The sequence below is a fragment of the Phoxinus phoxinus genome (genome assembly GCF_949152265.1).
Source record: "Phoxinus phoxinus genome assembly, chromosome: 11".
In the NCBI taxonomy this organism is placed as follows: domain Eukaryota; kingdom Metazoa; phylum Chordata; class Actinopteri; order Cypriniformes; family Leuciscidae; genus Phoxinus; species Phoxinus phoxinus.
The window spans coordinates 11,410,560-11,417,694 of NC_136886.1; positions in this window are offsets into that span (position 1 = coordinate 11,410,560).

The following is a 7,135-nucleotide window of genomic DNA, read 5'->3' on the forward strand; positions in this document are numbered from 1 at the left end:
TCGTGTGTTCCTTGCAACCGTTGGCGACACTTGCCTTGCCTTGCCCAATATAATATACGAGAATACAATTAAATATAATTTATATGGACATATTAATTGTTTTATATGAGTATTAATAGCTGTATTAAGATGAATATTATTAACATTATTGTGTGAAAATATGCATAGATGCAAATAGAGAACACTGTATGCCGGTTAAGCAGGAATTTAAAATAAAAGCAATCATACAGGCTATTGGTTGGGCTTCTAATCTGGACAGCTGTGTAGGACAAGCTGGCATGCAATGAGAGGGAGAGAGTGTGTGTTAGATAATTCCGACTGAAAAACAGCCCACTGACCATTCTAGAAAGTCCCCTTGGGGCTCAATCTTCCTCTCCCGCCATGTTTAAAATGCATTAGGAATATGTTCCCGTTGACCTTTGGAAGAGCAAGAAGGTCCAGTTATATTTGTCATATAGCTGTCCCCTCATCGCCTCGCTCCCTGTGACCTTTTCAGCAGGCCTGTTTAACAGGGTGATAAACTACAGCTTTAGGAGTAATGCTAGCTGCTACTGGACTCGGAAATCATTTTGAAATGATAAAGAGCGGATAGAAAGGGTTCTGGAGAATGTTTCTGTATTTTATTCACAGTGTGACAACTGAATTCTGATGTATTGCCCCACTTGTACTTAAAAAGATGTCACAATGCTAAAAAAAGAGAGATAAACATATTAACTAGTTTCTACTCAACTGTTATATAATTTACACACTTCATCACCAACATGCTATTTGGTTTTGTTCACTTATTTTCACACAGAGCAAAAAACAACAACAACAAAAAACAAGCAAAATCAAAATGCCAGAATGAGACATGAAGGACAGCACATTTGTATTTATTAGGATTCAGCAAGCATCCACACACAACAAGACCTTCTTGTCTTTTTTTTGTGTGAGAGCAAAGACATTACTTCAGGTTTACTGTTTTAAAGCAGCCAGTGCTTTTGCTATAATTTAAATGGATTTGGTCTTCCTGAGAAAATCCATAAATAAGTATTCCTGATTAGGTTGTAATTGCTTCTTCTAAAAATGACCGGTAGAAAGCATTCGCTTGAGTGATTGCAGCGAAAAGACATTTTATCCAGTTTCAGAACAGATACACTTTTAGGCATTATCATAATTCATTTGGTGGGATACTAAAAGGTGCTTTATAGTGTTCTCAGAATGGCTTAATTGACATTTGACAAATTATACATGAACACTTCAAGCAACATCTGTCCTCTCTTCCCCTTCTGAAACCTCAAAACAGAAGCATTTCAAGTCGACATGAAACGGAAGTTGCGATTGCATTTACTTCTCTATTGTGACATACAGGGGTTGGACAATGAAACAATATAGTGTTGGAGGTTTCATGCCCGTGGCCTGGTGGCCAATCTTCACTGAATTTACTATCCATCAGTAAGAACAGAGTGTGAAGGTTGAACTAGCAAAGAAACAGCACAGCTGTACATCAAATATTGCAGTCCACACAACAGAATGGGAGACCTATCAGAGTTCAAAAGAGGACAAATTGTTGGTGTGCATCTTGGTGGCTCATCTGTGACCAGGATAGCAAGTCTTTGTGGTGTATTGAGAGCTATCCAGAGTAATGTCAGCATGCCATCATGAAGAACCACATCCAACAGGAGTAACTGTCAACACAAGAGGAAGCTGTCTAAAAGGGACGTCCAAACCCGGATTAAATCCAAAAATCATAAAACCGCAGCTGCCCAGCTCACTGAAGAATTAAATGCGCACTTTGACTCTCCTGTTTTCACCAAAACTGTTAGTTGAGAGCTCTACAGAGTCAATATTCATGATCAGGCTGTTATAGCCAAACCTTTGGTCATTCGTGCCAATGGCAAATGTCAGTTTCATTGATGCCAACAGTGTAAATCTTGGGCTGTGGACAATGTGAAACAAGTATTGTTCTCTGATGAGTCCACCTTCACTGTCTTTTCCTCATCCGTGGGAAAGAGGCTTAACACCCAGACCCAGAGTGAAGCACGGGGGAGGTGATGGTTCAGTGATGGTTTGGGCTGCAATATCATGGCATTTCCTTCTGTGCTTGATGGGGGCGTCACTTCCAAGGACTACCGAACCATTCTGGAGGAACGTTTGCACCTAATGGTTCAAACATTGTACCCTGAAGGGGTTGCCGTGTATCAGCATGATAATTCACCAGTACACACATCAGCAAGACTTGTGACAGATTGGTTTGATGAACATGAAAGTGAAGTTGAACATCTGCCATGGCCTGTACAGTTCCCAGATCGAAATATTTTGAGCCACTTTAGGGTATTTTGGAGGAGCAAGTCAGAAAACAATTTCCTCCACCAGCATCACATAGTGACCTGGCCTGTTCTGGAAGAGAAATGGCTCAAAATCACTCTGGCCAGTGTGGAGGACTTGTATTCCCAAGATAAATTAATGCTGTTTTAACCGCAAAAGGACGCCTCACACCATACTAATAAATGATTGTGTTCTAAAACCAGGTGTTTTAGTTTCATTGTCCAACCACTGTATATCAAAGTGAAGCGGCTTCCTAAACAAGAAAAACATTAGGGCGGGACTTCATTTTGTCCATGGAGAATTGATTGAATGGTTAGACGGTTGTGATTTCCTATTGCTGTGATTTCATATGAGTGACAGGTTTTCCCTCTCTCGCGCCAGCAAACACGACATCAGGACGTCGTTATGAATCATTAATAATAAATACCGCAATATTTCCTATAAAAACAATAAGAATTGTTCATTTTGATTTCATGATGATTCCAATACACTACGAAGGTTAAAATGTGTGTAGAACAGATTGAAGAGTTCTAATCATTGGAGTAATAAGTTAATTCATGGCTATTGTTCAAACAGAAGCAGCGAGGAGCTCTTTAACATGACAGTCTTCAGTATGCACACGAGAGCTCATCGCTCTGTGCTTTCCTTCTCATCAGCTTTTACAATCTGGTTAAATGGCACTGACGAAGAAACGCTCATCAATCAGCCAGCCCCTGAGCCTTTCTGTCTTAATTCATTTTAATCTTGGATGGAAGCCATCAAAGTCACTCTCTCAAAGGCCTAATGGGCAAACAACTTTGCTAAGATCAGCACAAGACCTTTTTCAAAGGCAGAATGATACTGTTGTTGTAATCAACTGAGCGAGAAGAAAAATAACCATAAAGTGTTGATTTTTTTTTCCAACTTTTTTATTGAGTAAAGTGTTGATTCTTTATGTGTCTATTGTCTGTGTTTATACAGGGGAGAGTAGGGTAAGCAAAGCATGCAGTGACACTTTTTACTTAAATTATCCTCTAGGCAAGGAGAAATGAGGTAAAACTAATGCGTTTAATTATATTTCAGGATGCCTGCTATCAAATGTAATGAGAAGAAATCGTCTATAACACAGGCCCAAAGGGGTAAGCTGTGCCATGTCAAGGAGCAAGATGAATCATTCAATCATAAAAAAATAAAAATAAATAAAAAAAGAACATAAAATATATATATATATATATATATAAATAAATATAGCTGCAAGCAGCGATTACGGGCCCAAGCCGGTGGCACCACCACCCCGGTGCCTTTAGTTGCACTAAAGGCACCGAGGTGGCGGTGCCACCGGCTTGGGCCCTCCATCGCTGCTTGCAGCTATATTTATTTATATATATATATATATATATAAAAAAACCGCCACCCCGGTGCCTTTAGGGTTCCTGTGCACAACGGGCAATAACGTAACTCCACTTTGACTGTCGAGAAGAAGTCTGCTTTAGAGCTTGCATCAGTGTGGGTTCTGCAAAAGTGCGCATCGAGGGCACATATAAGAAAAAAAATTGTATATATACATATATATATTTACCGGTATGTGTGTATATCCCCCCCCCAACCCCCCCCCCCCCCCCCCCTATTTTTAACATGTATATTAGATATATGTATATATATATATATATATATATATATATATATATATTATTAAAATGTTTGGGTGCTAAACTATTCTTTATTATAGGCTTTGTATTTCACTCACGTTCCAATATTGAAAAATGATCCTCTTCAAATACGCAAAAATGTGCTTGGAGCGGTGCTTACTGTGAACGGTACGAACTGTACAACTGACTATTTAAACAGAGCAGTGTAATTTTTATATGTTAGGTTGACTATTATATTAAGGCTATAATGTACATACTGCGATGTCAAGATTGCAATGCACGTGTGTGTGTGTGTGTGTGTGTGTTGTTTTGTTCATACAGAACATCATTCAAACTGCAAGTGTTTCCTTATATTTGTGTACACTCGCAATAAAACACATTGGGCTTTTGTTAAACTATAAACTCTTGTCAAACTGTAACCTACAACTGTCACCCAACCAAAATATCTCTCTCTCTCTCTCTCACACACACACACACACACACACACACACACACACACACACACACACACACACACACACACACACACACACACACACACACACACACACACACACACACACACACACACACACACAGTTTAAAAGCAAAAAAAATTTATCCAACCTCATTTAAAAACAGTCTGTCGGTGCCATCTTTTGGACATTCATCATATTGCATTGGTTTTAATTTCTTGTCCTCAAACAGAGCAGTAATCTGTTTATTTTAAGCAGCAAAGATCAGCAGCAGGAGTCCGATTTCATTTACTGTAAGAACAATAGGCTATTGGACTCACAATTCAAGCAATCCACCCCGAACTATAGAGCCAAATCATGAAACTAAAAAGCGCACGGTTGAGACAAAGAAAATTTTACTTGCCCAACCTGATTAGAACATGACCCGGGACTTGAACTCATTTTTTTTGTGGATGGAGCTTAACTGCCATCAGTTTAAAGAATATCTTTGCCCAGGTCCCGGGTCATCGTTTTTTGTTTTTTTTCATACTTTCCTATCATTGTTAAAAGGCAAAAGATATTCTTTAAACTGATGGCAGTTAAGCTCCATCCACAAAAAAATTGAGTTCAAGTCCCGGGTCATGTTTTTTTTTTTTCATACTTTTGGGATTTTGACGACAGGTCCCGGGGTCATCGTTTTTTTTTTTTTTTCATACTTTCCTATCATTGTTAAAAGGCAAAAGATATTCTTTAAACTGATGGCAGTTAAGCTCCATCCACAAAGAAATTGAGTTCAAGTCCCGGGTCATGTTTTTTTTTTTTTTTTTTGTATTTTCATACTTTTGGGATTTTGACGACAGGTCCCGGGTCATCGTTTTTTTTTTTTTTTCATACTTTCCTATCATTGTTAAAAGGCAAAAGATATTCTTTAAACTGATGGCAGTTAAGCTCCATCCACAAAAAAATTGAGTTCAAGTCCCGGGTCATGTTTTTTTTTTTTCCATACTTTAGGGATTTTGACGACAGGTCCCGGGTCATCGTTTTTTTTTTTTTTCATACTTTCCTATCATGGTTAAAAGGCAAAATATATTCTTTAAACTGATGGCAGTTAAGCTCCATCCACAAAAAAAATTGAGTTCAAGTCCCGGGTCATGTTTTTTTTTTTTTTTTTTCATACTTTTGGGATTTTGACGACAGGTCCCGGGTCATGTTTTTTTTTGTTTTTTGTTTTTTCATACTTTTGGGATTTTGACGACAGGTCCCGGGTCATCGTTTTTTTTTTTTTTTCATACTTTCCTATCATGGTTAAAAGGCAAAAGATATTCTTTAAACTGATGGCAGTTACGCTCCATCCACAAAGAAATTGAGTTCAAGTCCCGGGTCATGTTTATTTTTTTTTATTTTTTTTTCATACTTTTGGGATTTTGACGACAGGTCCCGGGTCATCGTTTTTTTTTTTTTTTTTCATACTTTCCTATCATGGTTAAAAGGCAAAAGATATTCTTTAAACTGATGGCAGTTAAGCTCCATCCACAAAAAAATTGAGTTCAAGTCCCGGGTCATGTTTTTTTTTTTCATACTTTTGGGATTTTGACGACAGGTCCCGGGTCATCGTTTTTTTTTTTTTTTCATACTTTCCTATCATGGTTAAAAGGCAAAAGATATTCTTTAAACTGATGGCAGTTAAGCTCCATCCACAAAGAAATTGAGTTCAAGTCCCGGGTCATGTTTTTTTTTGTTTTTTGTTTTTTCATACTTTTGGGATTTTGACGACAGGTCCCGGGTCATCGTTTTTTTTTTTTTTTCATACTTTCCTATCATGGTTAAAAGGCAAAAGATATTCTTTAAACTGATGGCAGTTAAGCTCCATCCACAAAAAAATTGAGTTCAAGTCCCGGGTCATGTTTTTTTTTTTTTTCATACTTTTGGGATTTTGACGACAGGTCCCGGGTCATCGTTTTTTTTTTTTTTTCATACTTTCCTATCATGGTTAAAAGGCAAAATATATTCTTTAAACTGATGGCAGTTAAGCTCCATCCACAAAAAAAATTGAGTTCAAGTCCCGGGTCATGTTTTTTTGTTGTTTTTTTTTTCATACTTTTGGGATTTTGACGTCAGGTCCCGGGTCATCGTTTTTTTTTTTTTTTCATACTTTCCTATCATGGTTAAAAGGCAAAAGATATTCTTTAAACTGATGGCAGTTACGCTCCATCCACAAAGAAATTGAGTTCAAGTCCCGGGTCATGTTTTTTTTTTTTTTTTTTTTTTCATACTTTTGGGATTTTGACGACAGGTCCCGGGTCATCGTTTTTTTTTTTTTTTCATACTTTCCTATCATGGTTAAAAGGCAAAAGATATTCTTTAAACTGATGGCAGTTAAGCTCCATCCACAAAGAAATTGAGTTCAAGTCCCGGGTCATGTTTTTTTTTGTTTTTTAGTTTTTTAGTTTTTTCATACTTTTGGGATTTTGACGACAGGTCCCGGGTCATCGTTTTTTTGTTTTTTTTCATACTTTCCTATCATGGTTAAAAGGCAAAAGATATTCTTTAAACTGATGGCAGTTAAGCTCCATCCACAAAGAAATTGAGTTCAAGTCCCGGGTCATGTTTTTTTTTTTCATACTTTTGGGATTTTGACGACAGGTCCCGGGTCATCGTTTTTTGTTTTTTTTCATACTTTCCTATCATGGTTAAAAGGCAAAAGATATTCTTTAAACTGATGGCAGTTAAGCTCCATCCACAAAGAAATTGAGTTCAAGTCCCGGG